Genomic DNA, 16,654 nt, shown 5'->3' on the forward strand with positions numbered 1-16,654 from the left:
AAGAATGTCATGCAGCTGCGTCTCCGGCCCGCCCAGGACGAAAAGCCCATTTTCTGTCATGATTTTTTGTCATAGAAGTAGGATCCCACCACATCTATGATGATACCGGGTTTTGTCACAATTAACGTCATAGAAGTGTCATATGTATGACAGAAAAAAATCGTTCGACCCAAAATGTCACGGATGTGTCTTTTTTTTGTAGTGCGACCTGCTATCTGCTACCTTTACATTGTACTAATTGTGCACACACTTCACCCATACTCACACTACTGTATTTTTATGCATGGGTATTTCAGACTCTGACGCAGTGTTGATGAATGCAGAAAAGAAAAGATAGAAGTCGCTCTAGTGTAATTCGAAGATAAGCACTAAGCGTTTCAGCGCTCTAATGGGTGCAGTGTCAGCAGTTGGAGACAGTAAACGTAGCTCTGCAATTGATTATCTCAATTGCCACACACAACCATCCCAGGTGCTTGCTTTAACTTCGCACTGTCAAATGTGGTTGCATGTTGCATATGGTGTCTAGCTTGTATTGCTTCCAATTTGGTTAAATTGCATCTGCTTACTTTACACATTATACCTTTGATAATGACATGCCTTCCTATTTTTGATACATACTACATATGTCTATTAACCATGTTCGTACATCAAACTATTGCTCTTTTGTATCCCTCGTCAATCACTTATGATGAGATAGTCACCCAAGTGGGTTACTGTGAGACGCCCTACTCGTTTAAAGACTGCAGTGTCATCCTCCCCACATGATTCTCAAGAAACAGCAAGGCTAAATGAAGATAGTCAACGTAGCTCTCTAGTTGATCACCACAATTCCCCCACACCACCATAGCAGGTGCTTGCTCTTACTTGGCAGTGTGATATGTGGTTGCATGTTGCATATGGTGTCTACCTTGTAATGCTTCTAATTAGGGTAAATTGCATCTGCTTAGTTAACACATTATACCTGTGAATATGACATGCCTTCCTGTTTTTGGTACATACTACGTCTTCTTATTAACCATGTTCTTACATCAAACTGCTTTTCTTGTGTATCCCTCATCAATGCTCCTAATTTGTTAAATTGCATCTCCTTAGCTTACACATTATACATGTGAATATGACACGCCTTCCTGTTTTCGGTACATACTACATCTGCCTATCACACCATGTTCTTACATCAAACTATTGTTCTTGTGTATCCTGCGTCTATTGCTTATGATGAGACAGTCACGCGCGTGGGTTAATATGAGACACAGTACTCTTATAAAGAATGCAATTTCATCATCTCCACATGATTCTCAAGAAACAGCAAGCCTAAATGAAGATATTGAACGTAGCTTTGTACCTGAAGACCGCACTTCCCCTACACCACCATCACAGGTGCTTGCTCTAACTTTGCAGTGTGATATGTGGTTGCATGTTGCATACGGTGTCTAGCTTGTAATGCTTCTAATTAGGTTAAATTGCATATGCTTAGTTTACACACTATACATGTGAATATGACATGCCTTCCTATTTTTGGTACACACTACATCTATGTGTTAACCTTGTTCTTACATGAAACTACCTCTCTTCTATATCATGCATCAATCACTTACGATGAGTCACCTTTATTCGTTGCGTATTGCATATTATTTCTAGCCTGTTGCCATGTATTGCTTCTAATTTGGTCAAATACATTTGTTAGGGCACCCTTTTAATTTGGCAGAGTGATATTGGTTTCATCTTTCATATGGTTTCTAGCTTGCATCAATTCTAACAAGTTCAAGCACCTTGTGCTTAGTTTACACTTTATACATCATACATGTCAATATGTCACGCCGTCCTGTTTTTCATACATATTCCATCCTCCTATCATGCGGCTGCCTTACATGAAAGTAGTGTTTGTCAGTATCATGCATCAATGAGTTCTGAAGAGCAAATTTTATTCCTTTTTCTTGTGGGTTTGACTTGACAAGGCAAAATCAAGAAAGAGGAAGGAAAAGAGTAAGGAAGGCGATGATGGTGGTCCTCTGCAGCAACGTAAACGGAGCATCTGTACCGATTCTCCTTGTACTAATAGTGCATTACAAGGTCCAAGTCTTCGCTCCCCTACTCCACCATCCAAGGTGCTTGCTCTAACTTGCCAGTGTGATATCTGGTTGCATGTTGCATATGGTGTCTAGCTTGTATTTCTCCTAATTAGTGTAAACTGCATCTTAGCTTACGCATGATACATGTGAATATGACATGCTTTCCTGTTTTTGGTACATACTATATCTGTCTATCACACCATGTTCTTACATGAAACTACTCTTCTTGTGTATCCTGCATCAGTCACTTATGATGGGACACCTTTAAGTTGGCAGTATGATATTAGTTTGCGTCTTGAATATGATTTCTAGCATGTATTGCTTCTAGTTTGATGAACGCCACCTATGACGAGACAGTTTTAACTTGGCAGAGTGATATTGATTGCACCTTCCATATGGTGTCTTGCAGTGTTTCTAATTTGTTGAAGTGCCTTCTGCTTAGTTACCACATCATAGGTGTGAATATGTCAAGCCGTCCATTTTTTTCGTACATATTCCATCCTCGTATCATGACTTTGCCTTTCATCAGAGTAGTGTTCGTCGGTATCATGCATGAATGAGTTCTGAAGAGCGAATGATATTCCTTTTTCTTATCGGTATGACCTCACAATGCAAAATCAGTAAAGCTGAAGGAAATTGGCAAGGCATTGGATGATGGTGGTCCTTCCGAGCAACTGAAATGGAGGTTCTCTACAGATTCTACTCTGCCATCCTCCCAACAAGATTCGCAAGACAACGCAAGGCTAGACAGTCAATGTAGTTGTGTAGATGATGAGCACATCAACCCTACTCCACCATCACAAGTGCTTGCTCTAACTTGGCACTATTATATGTGGTTGCATGTTGCGTATGATGTCTAGCTTGTATTGCTTCTAACTTTGTTGAATTGCATCTGCTTACTTTACACATAATGCCTGTGAATATGACATGTGTTCCTGTTTCTACATCAGACTACTATTCTTGCATATGTTGCATCAGTCACTTATGATAAGGCACCTTTAAGCCGCCACTGTGATATTGGTTGTGTCTTGCATATGATTTCTAGCATGTACTGCTTCTAATTTGTTGAAACTCCATACAGTTTGAACTTGGCAGAGTGATATTGGTTGCATCTTTCATATGGTGTCTAGCTTGCAGTGCTTCTAATTTGTTGAAATGCCTTCTGCTTAGTTACCACATCATAGGTGTGAATATGTCACACCATCCTATTTTTCATACATATTCCATCCTTGCATCATGTGTTTGCCTTTCATCCGAGTAGTGTTCGTCAGTATCATGCATGAATGAGTTCTGAAGAGCGAATTTTATTCCTTTTTCTTATCGATTTGACTTCACAATGCAAAATCATTACAGCTGAAGGAAATTAGTCCGGCAGTGGATGATGGTGGTCCTTCGGAGCAACTCAAACAGGGGGTCTCTACAGATTCTACTCCGCCATCCTCCCAACAAGATTCACAAGACAACACAAGGCTGGACAGTCAACATAGCTGTGTAGATGATGAGCACATCTCCCCTACTCCACCATCACAGGTGCTTGCTCTAACTTGACACTATTATATGTGGTTGCATGTTGCATATGATGTCTAGCCTATATTATTTCTAACTTGAATTTCATCTGCTTACTTTACACATAATGCCTGTGAATATGACATGTGTTCCTGTTTCTAGAACATACGTGTACATGATGAGCACATCTCCCCTACTCCACCATCATAGGTGCTTGCTCTTACTTGGAACTGTTATATGTGGTTGCGTTTTCCGTATGATGTCTATTTTGTATTGCTTCTGATTATGTTGAATTGCATCTGCGTAGCTTACTACTTATACCTGCAACGATCACTTACCCATAAGACACATTTAACTTGGGACTGTGATGTAGGTTGCATCTTGCATTGTCTTCTAGCTTGTACTGCTTCTAATTTCTTGAAATGGCACTTACGATGAGACACTTTTTACCTGATAGAGTGATATTGGTTGCATGTTCATATGGTGCCTAGCTTTCATTTCTTCTAATTTTGTTGAAATGCCTTCCGCTTACTGTTTTTTCATACATATTCCATTCTCCTATCGTACGTGTGAATATGAAATGCTATCTTTTTTGTATATATTCCATCCTCCTATCATGCGCTTGCCTTACATCAAAGTAGTGTTCGTCTGTATCATGCATCAACCAGTTATGCAGAGCTAATTTTATTCATCTTCTTATGGTTTTGACTTCATAAGGCAATATCAGAAAAGAGTAAGGAAAAGAGTAAGTTAGGGGATGTTGGTGGTCCTCCGCACAGACGCAAACAGAGACTCTCTAGATTTGCCACTACTACTGCTAATGAAGTTGAAGTCTCAAGTATACATGATGAGTTCATCTCCCGTACTCCACCATCGCAGGTGCTTGCTCTAAGTTGACAGTGTGATAATTGGTTTCATGTTGCATATGTTGTCTAGCCTGTATTTCTTCTATTTGATTAAATTGCACCTGCTGAGTTTATACGTTATATATGTGCATATGACATGGCTTTCTGTGTCTAGAATACACTGCATCTATCTATCATACCATGTTCTTACATCAAAGTACTGATGTTGTGTATCCCGCATCAGTCACTCATGATTGGACGCTTTTAACATGGCAGTTTGATAGTGGTTGCATCTTTGCATTGATTTCTACTTTGTACTGCTTCTAATTTTTCGAATTGTCACTTATGACAAGACACTTTTAACTTGGCAGAGTAATATTGGTTGCATCTTTCATATGGTGTCTAGCTTGCATTACTTCTATTTTCTTGAAAATCCTTCTGCTTAGTTTGCACATCATAGCTGTGAATATGTCATGTCGTCCTGTTTTTCTTACATATTCCATCCTCATACAGTTGTCTTACATCAAAGTATTGCTTGTCTGTATCATGCATCAATGAGTTCTGAAGAGTGATTTTATTTTTTTGTGTTGTGGGTACAGCTTGACATGGCATTGTCAAAAAAGATCAAGGAAAATAATATAGTAGGGAGTGATGTTACTCGTCGGGTGAACCGTAAAAGGTTCTGCTGGTACTTATAGTGCAGTAGAAGGTCCAAGTCCACCGGTTAAATCTAAAAACACAGTATCACCTGCTCCACCAGCTGCAGCATCCGCTTCAACTGTACCAGCATCTCAACCAGTTACTCATTCGTTTGCTCTAGAACTGGCCAGTTCCCAAGCTACCTTCACACCTAACACTACTTCCAAAGCACTGCTGACACAACAGGACTTGGCAAGATCAGATGAACCTCATGAGCATCAACACCAAGACGGTACCTGACCAAGTCAAGTTGCAGTTGCATGCTCCTTTATATGTACTCTCACAGTTTGATGTACACTAACACTTTCCATATTCGTTGTTGAACTAGCACCACGGCGCAAGTGGAAACAGACATCAGGGATAATGCTTGACAGATTAACAAAATCTTAAGGAGGAAGAATGGAGATCCATTTTGAGGCAGGTTTAAAAAGGCCATGTTATGCTACAGAGTCACCCAAGTTAGTATCAGAGACAGCCGTTGCCGTTAGGTGTCATGCACGTATCCTCCCAACGTGGATCCAGTACAGGAATGAGAAAGACAATACCAAGTTTAACACCTTCCTTGACCATTTATCCGTAAGTAATGTTATTCATCGCAATTAGTAATATTGTCTTGCTCTGTCCCATACTTTCTAGCTTCCTCCTAATAAGACTCACATTCTTTTTTTCAACAGATGAGGTTCAAGTTGGATCCGAAAGATGATGCAACTAAACAAGCATGCACTCATGTTTTCAGTCTGCTCTGCGACAGTATCGCTACCACCTTAGAAAATCTCACTTTGAAGGCAAGGCTAACAATGAAATCGCCCAAACATCTCCAATGGAATATATTACAGATGAAGACTGGACAGCCCTCGTTAAACACTGGTCTGATCCAAAGTATCAAGTAGGCTATATGTATTTGATCAGACCACATATTGAACTTGTAATTATGTATGTGCCTTACAAGTGTATCTTCTTCTAGGCTAACTGTTTGAAGAACAAAACCAACCGTTCTAAAGTGAAATTCCAACAGACAACATGATCTCGTAGCTATATTGCACACTGCGAGGCTCTTGTAAATAGCTGCTACTTCCTTTTTTTTGTGCCATATTATCGTATCTATATTGACTTGTTCCAAATATAGAGGAAAGCCCGTGCAGACCAAAAAGAACCTGAACCAAATGCAGTGCAAATCTTCAAGGATTTCCACACCAGCAAGATGAAGGGCATGAGCACACCAGTTCAAGCCGCTATTGTAAGTCCTTACTCCTGCTGCCTTGAACTGATTGGTACTATGATGTATTCATTTAACTACTTGGTTTGCAGCCAATGTAAGTTACTCTGTTCACTTTTATACACAATTGTCTTAACGTATCATTTCACCTTACATGGTTTAAAAGAGATGAAGGATATTCTTTTGGTCTTGATCTGTAATCTAGTTGTTATGTTCACGTGCACACACAATGATAAAATAGCCTGTTTGTTTTATATCTGTTTTCCCATGATATGAATGATGTCATACTATGTTCATCCTACTTTAAACCATGTCTCTTTATCCTTAGATGTCAACGAATGTGAGGAAATAGACAATACAGTAGGCATGCTACATGGACATATGTTCCGAAAGTGATTTTATTATGTAGTTGGCACTACAATACATGCTAATATATTACAGTAGTTCACCAAAATAAGTTATGTATAAACGTTTAACCTACTTTGTTTGTTTTGTCTCATTAGTAACTTATCTGGTGTACTAATCTACAAGTTCAAACTTTCAGGAAGTTATGGAACAAATGATTGAACAACCACAACCACCTGAAGGTGACGAGGCTACTACAAGCACAATGTCACCTCTTGCTGTAGTGCGTCAGTATCTCTCCACTAACAGTGCAAAAAGCACCTTCCTGCGTAATTCTGGGTTGGTTTTCAAAATCACCTACTAAACAAAATCTTCCTGCTAGACAGAGTGATATATCTGTGCTCCAGACACAAGTCTAATCCCTAATGGACGTTGTTTCGAAAACAAGAATAGTGGTTGAGAAATGTCGTCAAGATATGAATGGTTATGAAACCAGACTATCAGACATTCGCTTCGTTGTTCAAGAGCAATGGCGGAAAAAAGGTGGAGATCGTGCTGCTCCATCACATTCTACATCCTGAAACATTAGCACTCAGGTCAAATGATTTGTGCTTCTATAAATCTGATGGTGCTTTTATCTAGAAGGACTGTAAACTTTATGCCAACATGCCTTTTGTTGTATGGTTGGAATTTATTTTGTTGTGATACAACATTTATGATGCTGCCACAGGCTGTAGTAATTACGACGCTATTTTTGTATAGTGTAGGTTTATCTTAGTAATGTATTCGACCGAAAGCTTCGTAGGAGCCCAACATGCCAACATTCGTCGGGCCCATTCCAATTGGGCTAAAAACGATTACGGGCCGAAATTGGCATGTAGCCCACTAAAAATATCGGGGCCTAAATCAGCATAAGCTTTCATATTTTTCTGGTAGGCATGTGCCCATAGTGGGCCTTTAACAGGTCTAAACATAATTTGGGCCCTCAGTAAAAATAGGCCGTTTACAGGTGTAAATATCTCGAGCCCATAAAAACATGGGCCTTTAATAGATCGAAAGTGAGATTGGGCCTTGATTGTGCCAAATAACCCACTGGACTTAGCAGGCCAAAATGGTAGCCCATTTACGATGCGGATCTTTGACAGGCCGAAATTCGGACGGGCCGTAAATGCGCCGACCTAATACACGGGCCTTTAACAGGCCGGAACTTCGGTCGGGCTAAATTATCGTCATTTTTATATGGGTCGTTAATGGGCTCGATATGACGTTGGGCCAGATATGGCGCATGGTTTACGTCCGGCGTTAACAGGACGAAAATGACAACAGGCCGAAAGTGGCCCAAATCTATAGTGGGCCTCTAACAGGCCGAATGTCAGACATGGTTGGATATGACCCAAATCCTTCACGGTCATTTATGGGCTGAAAGTTTTGATGGCCTGTAAATGGGCCCAAATGAAGCCGGACCTTTAACAGGCCGAAAATACACCGGGCCGTAATTCGTCCCAATTACTTAGCGGACTGTTAACGGGCCAAAAGTGACCATGGGCCGCATTGATGACAAGTTTAGGACAGGCCATTGACGGGCCGATTTGACAGAGAATGTTGGGCCTTTAGCTGGGCCAGCCCATTATGGTCTATAGAATCTTGTGGGCCTTTAGCTGGGCCGGCCCATTGTGGTCCGCAAAATCTTGTGGGTCTTTAGCTGGGCCGGCCCATTATGGTCTGCAAAATCGTGTGGGCCTTTAGCTGGGTCGGCCCATTATGGTCCGCTAAATTTTGTGGGCCTTTAGCTGGGCCGGCCCATTATGGTTCGCTAAATCTTATGGGCCTTCGGTTGGGCCGGTCCATTTAAACTTTGTGGGCCACTTTTGGGCCGTTCCACGTGTCAACATATCATAGGCCCATCTCGACCATTGGATGAGTGACACCTGTGCCAACGTGGAGCTGACGCGTGGATCCGTCAGCCAATGAGAATTTTACACGTGGAAAATCGGCATCGGTCATGGCTGTTAACGGGTTATCGGATCCAAAATCCGACCCGATAGCTTAACGGCGTTCCGTTACAGTGGATGCCACATGTCGGTCACCCTTGACGAAAGCACTTCTGTGACGTGCGATTTATCATCATGGAAGTGGACACTTCCGTGATGATAATTTTGGTAATGTCATGGAACACTTCTACGACAGCACAGGTATGACTATCTTGATTCTGTCATAAAATCGTCATGGATGTACATGCATGACAGAAAACGCGACCTATTATGACAAACACGTATCATCACAAAAGTGTATTTTTTTTGTAGTGGGGGGAGTTGCCCTGGTATTGTATCACCATCACACTCCTATCTTTACCGTTTTTCTTAGTTCGATCCTTTTGGTAATATCTTGATCTAGTAGAATAGAGTTTTGGTATGATTTAGTTTTGAAGTTTTGCCTTATGATCCTTCTATGTGATCGAGTCCGTGAGCTATATATAATAAAGATTAGTGTTGAGTCAAGGGCTTTGCTATCTTGCTATGATCTTGAGGGAATAAAAGAATAAAAAGAAATAAAGAGATCATATTGATCTTATGGAGAGTAATGACTTCACATATAAAGAGTATGATGATTAAAAGTTGTTGAGAGTTGACAAACATGGTTTTGGTCATCATTGCAATGAATAGGAAGTAATAAAGAAAGAGAGGTTCTCACATATAAATATACTATCTTGGACATCTTTTATGATTGTGAGCACTCATTAAAATATGACATGCTAAAGAGTTGACGTTGGACAAGGAAGACAACATAATGGGTTATGTTTTCTTATATCAGAAATAAAGTATATTGTCATGGATCATCCAACATGTTGAGCTTGTCTTTCCCTCTCATGCTAGCCAAATTCCTTGCACCAAGTAGAGATACTACTTGTGCTTCCAAATATCTTTAAACCCAGTTTTTCCATGAGAGTCCACCATATCTACCTATGGATTGAGTAAGATCCTTCAAGTAAGTTGTCATGTTGCATGCAATAAAAATTGCTTTCTAAATATGTATGACTTATAAGTGTGGAGAAAATAAGCTTTATACGATCTTGTGATATGGAAGCAATAAAAGCGACGGACTGCATAATAAAGGTCCGTATCATAAGTGGCAATATAAATTAAGATTTCATGCATCCAACCATAAAAGCACATGACAACCTCTGCTTCCCTCTGCAAAGGGCCTATCTTTTACTTTCGTCTTATACATTATGCAAGAGTCATGGTGATCTTCACCTTTCCTTTTTACATTTTATTCTTTGGCAAGCACCTCGTGTTGGAAAGATTTGGAGGCAACACTATAAGCCCCTATCTTTCTCTGTGTCCGATTAAAACTCCATACCCATAAGTATTGCGTGAGTGTTAGCAATTGTGAAAGAATAAATGATAGTTGAGTATGTGGCCTTGCTGAAAGGCTCTTATATTGACTCTTTCCGATGTGATGATAAATTGCAATTCCTTCAATGACCGAGATCATAGTTTGTTGGTTCTCAATGAATTTTCTAATTCATACTTGACATTGTGAATAGATTGTTACTTTAGCATAAGAAATCATATGAAAAAATATATGTATGTTGCTGTTATAAGAATGATCATGATGCCCTCATGTCCGTATTTTATTTTATCGACACCTCTATCTATAAACATGTGCACATATTTTTTGATATCGGCTTCCGCTTGAGGACAAGCGAGGTCTAAACTTGGGGGAGTTGATACATCTATTTTGCATCATGCTTTTATATCAATATTTATTGCACTATGGGTTGTTATTACACGTTATATCACAATACTTATGCCTATTCTCTCTTATTTTACAAGGTTCACATAAAGAGGGAGAATGCCGGCAGCTGGAATTCTGGGCTGGAAAAGGAGCAAATATTAGAGACCTATTCTGCACAACTCCAAAAGTCCTGAAACTCCACGAAAAGTCATTTTTGGAATTAATAAAAAATACTGAGCGGAAGAAATACCAGAGAGGGGCCACCCACCGTCCACGAGGGTGGGGGCGCGCCCCTGCCTCGTGGGCCCCCTGGCAAGCCTCCAGTGACCATCTTCTGCTATATGAAGGCTTTTACCCTGAAAAAATCATAAGAAAGCTTTTGGGACGAAACTCCGCCGCCACAAGGCGGAACCTTGGCGGAACTAATCTAGGGCTCCGGCGGAGCTGTTCTGCCGGGGAAACATCCATAGATCCTCTCATCTGGAGGGGGTCAATCTCCACCAACATCTTCACCAGCACCATCTCCTCTCAAACCCTAGTTCACCTCTTGTATCCAATCTTTGTACCAAAACCTCATATTGGTACTTGTGGGTTGCTAGTAGTGTTGATTGCTCCTTGTAGTTGATGCTAGTTGGTTTATTTGGTGGAAGATCATATGTTCAGATCCTTAATGCATATTAATACCCCTCTGATTATGAACATGAATATGCTTTGTGAGTAGTTCCGGTTGTTCCTGAGGACATGGGAGAAGTCTTGCTATAAGTAGTCATGTGAATTTGGTATTCGTTCGATATTTTGATGAGATGTATGTTGCCTCTCCTCTAATGGTGTTATGTCAACGTAGACTACATGACACTTCACCATTGTTTGGGCCTAGAGGAAGACATTGGGAAGTAATAGGTAGATGATGGGTTGCTAGAGTGACAGAAGCTTAAACCCTAGTTTATGTGTTGTTTCGTAAGGGGCTGATTTGGATCCATATTTTTCATGCTATGGTTAGGTTTACCTTAATACTTCTTTTGTAGTTGCGGATGCTTGCAATAGGAGTTAATCATAAGTGGGATGCTTGTCCAAGAAAGGGCAGCACCCAAGCACCGGTCCACCCACATATCAAATTATCAAAGTAACGAACGTGAATCATATGAGTGTGATGAAAACTAGCTTGATGATAATTCCCATGTGTCCTCGGGAGCGCTTTTATCTATATAAGAATTTTTCCAGGCTTGTCCTTTGCTATAAAAAGGATTGGGCCACCTTGCGGCACCTTATTTACTTTAATTACTTGGTACCCGTTACAAATTACCTTATCACAAAACTATTGTTACCGATAATTTCAGTGCTTGCAAAGAATACCTTACTGAAAACCGCTTGTCATTTCCTTCTACTCCTCGTTGGGTTCGACACTCTTACTTATTGAAAGGACTACGATAGATCCCCTACACTTGTGGGTCATCACCCCACCTCTAGAATCTCGATTCCTACTCCAATTCCCCAAATCCCCCTCATGTACTCCCTGTACTCAAGTGCACTATCATGTCGTCGGTCAACGTGGATCTCTGAGCCAGAGATCATGAGGTTCATCCTGCCTTCGAGCGCTACGTGTTGTCGCTCAACAGTGGCATGGCGACACTGCACGACCAGTTTGTCGACAAAGTGCTGATGGTAACAATCATTGGTGACCGGCCTCCTGTCTCATCGGACGACCTTGTCAAAGCTCTTGGCATTACGCACGGCATACAAATAAGTGACTTGCTCATCGAAGTCTGTCCGCTACTAGCTGATTTCTTTGTCAGGTTCTGGACAACTTTCTACTTTCGTCATGTGTTCAAATCTTCCCGGTGTTTGTTCTGCGATGGCGCGCTGGTGAGCTTTGATCGGTGGCACCCAGGATGGGGCTCGGTGCCCTCCGAGCTTGAGTTTTTTAACCAAGCTTACCTTCCACGACATGCCTCGACGTGCTTGGAACAACGAGTACATGAATGCTTATCAACGACCTAGGAGGTGAGCTCGTAAGTATGTTTGTTCCTCCAGATAGTTGGGCTCTGACGGTTATGGCATGGATGAAGAAGTCATCCACCATACCGAAGGTGATTGGTGTTGAGATACTGGTGCAGGAATCGGGATTGTACTATTCATCGCCACCAAGGCCGTCGTGGACCATGTTAGGGATGTACCTGTATCGAGTGTAATGCATCTCGAAGAAGTGGTCAATCCATCAATCGAAGTCCTACGCCGCCGCTGGTGCCAGGGTCCATCGATGATGTCCATTATAGGAGTCAACATTAGACTTTCCTCGTGTTGCTCGGAATGATGGATGGCACAGGGCCTGCTCCATCGTGTGACAAAGGCCACTGCTTCTTTAGGAGAAAAGGCAGGGTTGGCTGCCTGGATGTGCTCTAATTTGAGGTAACAACTGAATCTTCTCAGATACTAGTTAAATCCAAGCTATCGATGTGAAGCACTGATGTGCTAGTACATTTGTTTGTGACCTTTCTAATTTTGTACCTAAACTTTTTTTAGAAAGGGGTGTGCGTTAACTTAATGTGCTACTGCTACCTCTTGAGCACTGCGTTGGATTTCCCCGAAGAGGAGAGGATGATGTAGCAAAGTAGCGTAAGTATTTCCCTCAGTTTTTGAGAACCAAGGTATCAATCCAGTAGGAGACCACGCACAAGTCCCTCGTACCTACACAAAACGATAGCAACTCGCAACCAACGCTTAGGGGTTGTCAATCCCTTCACGGTCACTTACGAGAGTGAGATCTGATAGAGATAAAAATTTTGGTATTTTTGATAGATAGATGCAAAGTAAAAAGTAAAGGCAAAATAAAAACAAAGCAAGTAAATAAAGTGATATAGATTGATATGATGAGAATAGACCCGGGGGCCATAGGTTTCACTAGTGGCTTCTCTCAAGAGCATAAGTATTCTACGGTGGGTGAACAAATTACTGTTGAGCAATTGGCAGAATTGAGCATAGTTATGAGTATATCTAGGCAATGATCATGTATATAGGCATCACGTCCAAAACAAGTAGATCGAAATGATTCTGCATCTACTACTATTACTCCACTCATCGACCGCTATCCAGCATGCATCTAGAGTATTAAGTAAAAACAGAGTAACGCCGTAAGCAAGATGACATGATGTAGAGGGATAAATTCATGCAATATGATAAAAACCCCATCTTGTTATCCTCGATGGCAACAATACAATACATGCCTTGCAACCCTTTCTGTCACTGGGTAAGGACACTGCAAGATTGAACCCAGACTAAGCACTTCTCCCATTGCAAGAACTACCAATCTAGTAGGCCAAACCAAAAAGGATAATTCGAAGAGACTTGCAAAGATAACTCAATCATACATAAAAGAATTCAGAGAAGAATCAAATATTTTCCATAGATAATACTGGATCATAAACCCACAATTCATCGGTCCCAACAAACACACCGCAAAAATAAGATTACATCAAATAGATCTCCACGAGAGAGGGGGAGAACATTGTATTGAGATCCAAAAAGAGAGAAGAAGCCATCTAGCTACTAGCTATGGACCCGAAGGTCTAAAGTAAACTACTCACACTTCATCGGAGGGGCTATGGTGTTGATGTAGAAGCCCTCCGTGGTGGATGCCCCCTCCGGCAGAGCTCCGGAACAGGCCCCAAGATGGGATCTCGTGGATACAGAAGGTTGCGGCAGTGGAATTAGGTTTTTGGCTCCTGTTCTGATCGTTCGGGGATACGTAGGTATATATAGGAGGAAGGAGTACGTCGGTGTAGCTCCAAGGGGCCCACGAGGTAGGGGGCGCGCCCAGGGGGGCGCCCTCCACCCTCGTGACGTCCTCGGGCACTGCTTGGAGTAGGGTCCAAGTCTCTTGGATCACGTTCGGTTGGAAAATCACGATCCCGAAGGTTTCATTCCGTTTGGACTCCGTTTGATATTCTGTTTCTTCGAAATACTGAAAAAGGCAAAAAACAGCAATTCTGGGTTGGGCCTCCGGTTAATAGGTTATTCCCAAAAGTAATATAAAAGTGGAAAATAAAGCCCAATATAGTCCAAAACAGTAGATAAAGTAGCATGGAGCAATCAAAAATTATAGATACATTGGAGACGTATCGCGCATCCCCAAGCTTAATTCCTACTCGTCCTCGAGTAGGTAAATGATAAAAAAGAATTTTTGATGCGGAGTGATACTTTGGCATAATTTCAATGTAAATCTTCTTAATTGTGATATGAATATTCAGATCCGAAAGATTCAAGACAAAAGTTTATATTGACACAAAAATAATAATACTTCAAGCATACTAATCAAAGCAATCATGTCTTCTCAAAATAACAAGGCAAAAGAAAGTTCATCCCTACAAAATCATATAGTTAGGCTATGCTTCATTTTCGTCACACAAAGATGTTCCCAACTTCTATACCCCCGATGACAAGCCAAGCAATTGTTTCATACTTAAATAATCTCAAACTTTTTCAACCTTCATGCAATACATGAGCGTGAGCCATGGATATAGCACTATGGATGGAATAGAATATGATGATGGGGATTGTGTGGAGAAGACAAAAAAGGAGAAAGTCTCATATTGATGAGGCTAATCAACGGGCTATGGAGATGCCCATCAATTAATGTCAACATGAGGAGTAGGGATTGCCATGCAACGGATGCACTAGAGCTATGAATGCTCAACAAAAGAAAACTAGCGGGTGTGCATCCAACTCTCTTGCTCACGAAGACTTAGGGCATTTGAGGAAGCCCATCGTAGGAATATACAAGCCAAGTTCTATAATGAAAAATTCCCACTAGTATAAAAAGACAACTTATGAGACTCACTACATGAAGAACAAGGTGCTACTTTGAAGCACAATATATGAGACTCACTACATGAAGAACAAGGTGCTACTTTGAAGCACAAGTGTGGAAAAAGAGATAGTAGCATTGCCCCTTTTTTTGGGGGGGGGCTTTTTTTGGCCTTTCTTCTTTTTTTTGGGCAATGCTCTAATAATGATGATCATCACACTTCTATTGATTACAACACAAGGATTACAACTCAAAACTTAGAACAAGATATGACTCTATATGAATGCCTCCGGCGGTGTACCGGGATGGTGCAATGAATCAAGAGTGACATGTATGGAAAATAATGCATGGTGGCTTTGCCACAAATATGATGTCAACTACAAGATCATGCAATGGCAATATGACAATAGTAATGTATGTCATGATGATGATGGTGGAAGTTGCATGGCAATATATCTCGGAATGGCTATGGAAATGCCATGATAGGTAGGTATTGTGGCTGTTTTGAGGAAGATATAAGGAGGTTTATGTGTGATAGAGTATATCGTATCACGGGGTTTGGATGCACCGGCAAAGTTTGCGCCAACTCTCAAGGTGAGAAAGGGCAATGCATGGTACCGAAGAGGCTAGCAAAGGTGGAAAGGTGAGAGTGCGTATAATCCATGGACTCAACATTAGTCAAAAGAACTCATATACTTATTGCAAAAATTTAGAAGTCATCAAAAATTCAAGTACTACGCGCATGCTCCTAGGGGGATAGATTGGTAGGAAAAGACCATCGCTTGTCCTCGACCGCCACTCATAAGGATGCACAAGCCAGGTACACTTCATGTTTCAAATTTGTTACATAACTTTAACCATACGTGCATGCTACAGGACTTGCAAACTTCAACACAAGTATTTCTCAAATTCATAATCACCCAACTAGCACGACTTTGATATTATTACCTCCATATCTCAAAACAATAATCAAGCATCAAACTTATCTTAGTATTCAATTCACTCAAAAGAAAGTTTCACATATCTTGAACACCAAGTATATTACATTAAGCAAATTACCATGCTATTAAAGACTCTCAAAATAATCTAAGTGAAGCATGAGAGATCAATAGTTTCTTTAAAACAAATCCACAACCGTGCTCTAAAAGATCTAAGTGAAGTACTAGAGCAAAAATTATTACGCTCAAAAGATATAAGTGAAGCACTATGAGCAAAACTATCAAGCTCAAAAGATATAAGTGAAGCACATAGAGTATTCTAACAAATTCCAATTCATGAATGGCTCTCTCAAAATATGTGTACAGCAAGGATGATTGTGGTAGACTAACAAGCAAAGACACAAATAATACAAGACGCTCCAAGCAAAACACATATCACGTTGGTGAATAAAAATATAGCTCCAAGTAAATTACCAATGGAAGTGGACGAAAGAGGG

Source organism: Triticum dicoccoides, chromosome 4B (assembly GCF_002162155.2).
Source record: "Triticum dicoccoides isolate Atlit2015 ecotype Zavitan chromosome 4B, WEW_v2.0, whole genome shotgun sequence".
Lineage (NCBI taxonomy): Eukaryota > Viridiplantae > Streptophyta > Magnoliopsida > Poales > Poaceae > Triticum > Triticum dicoccoides.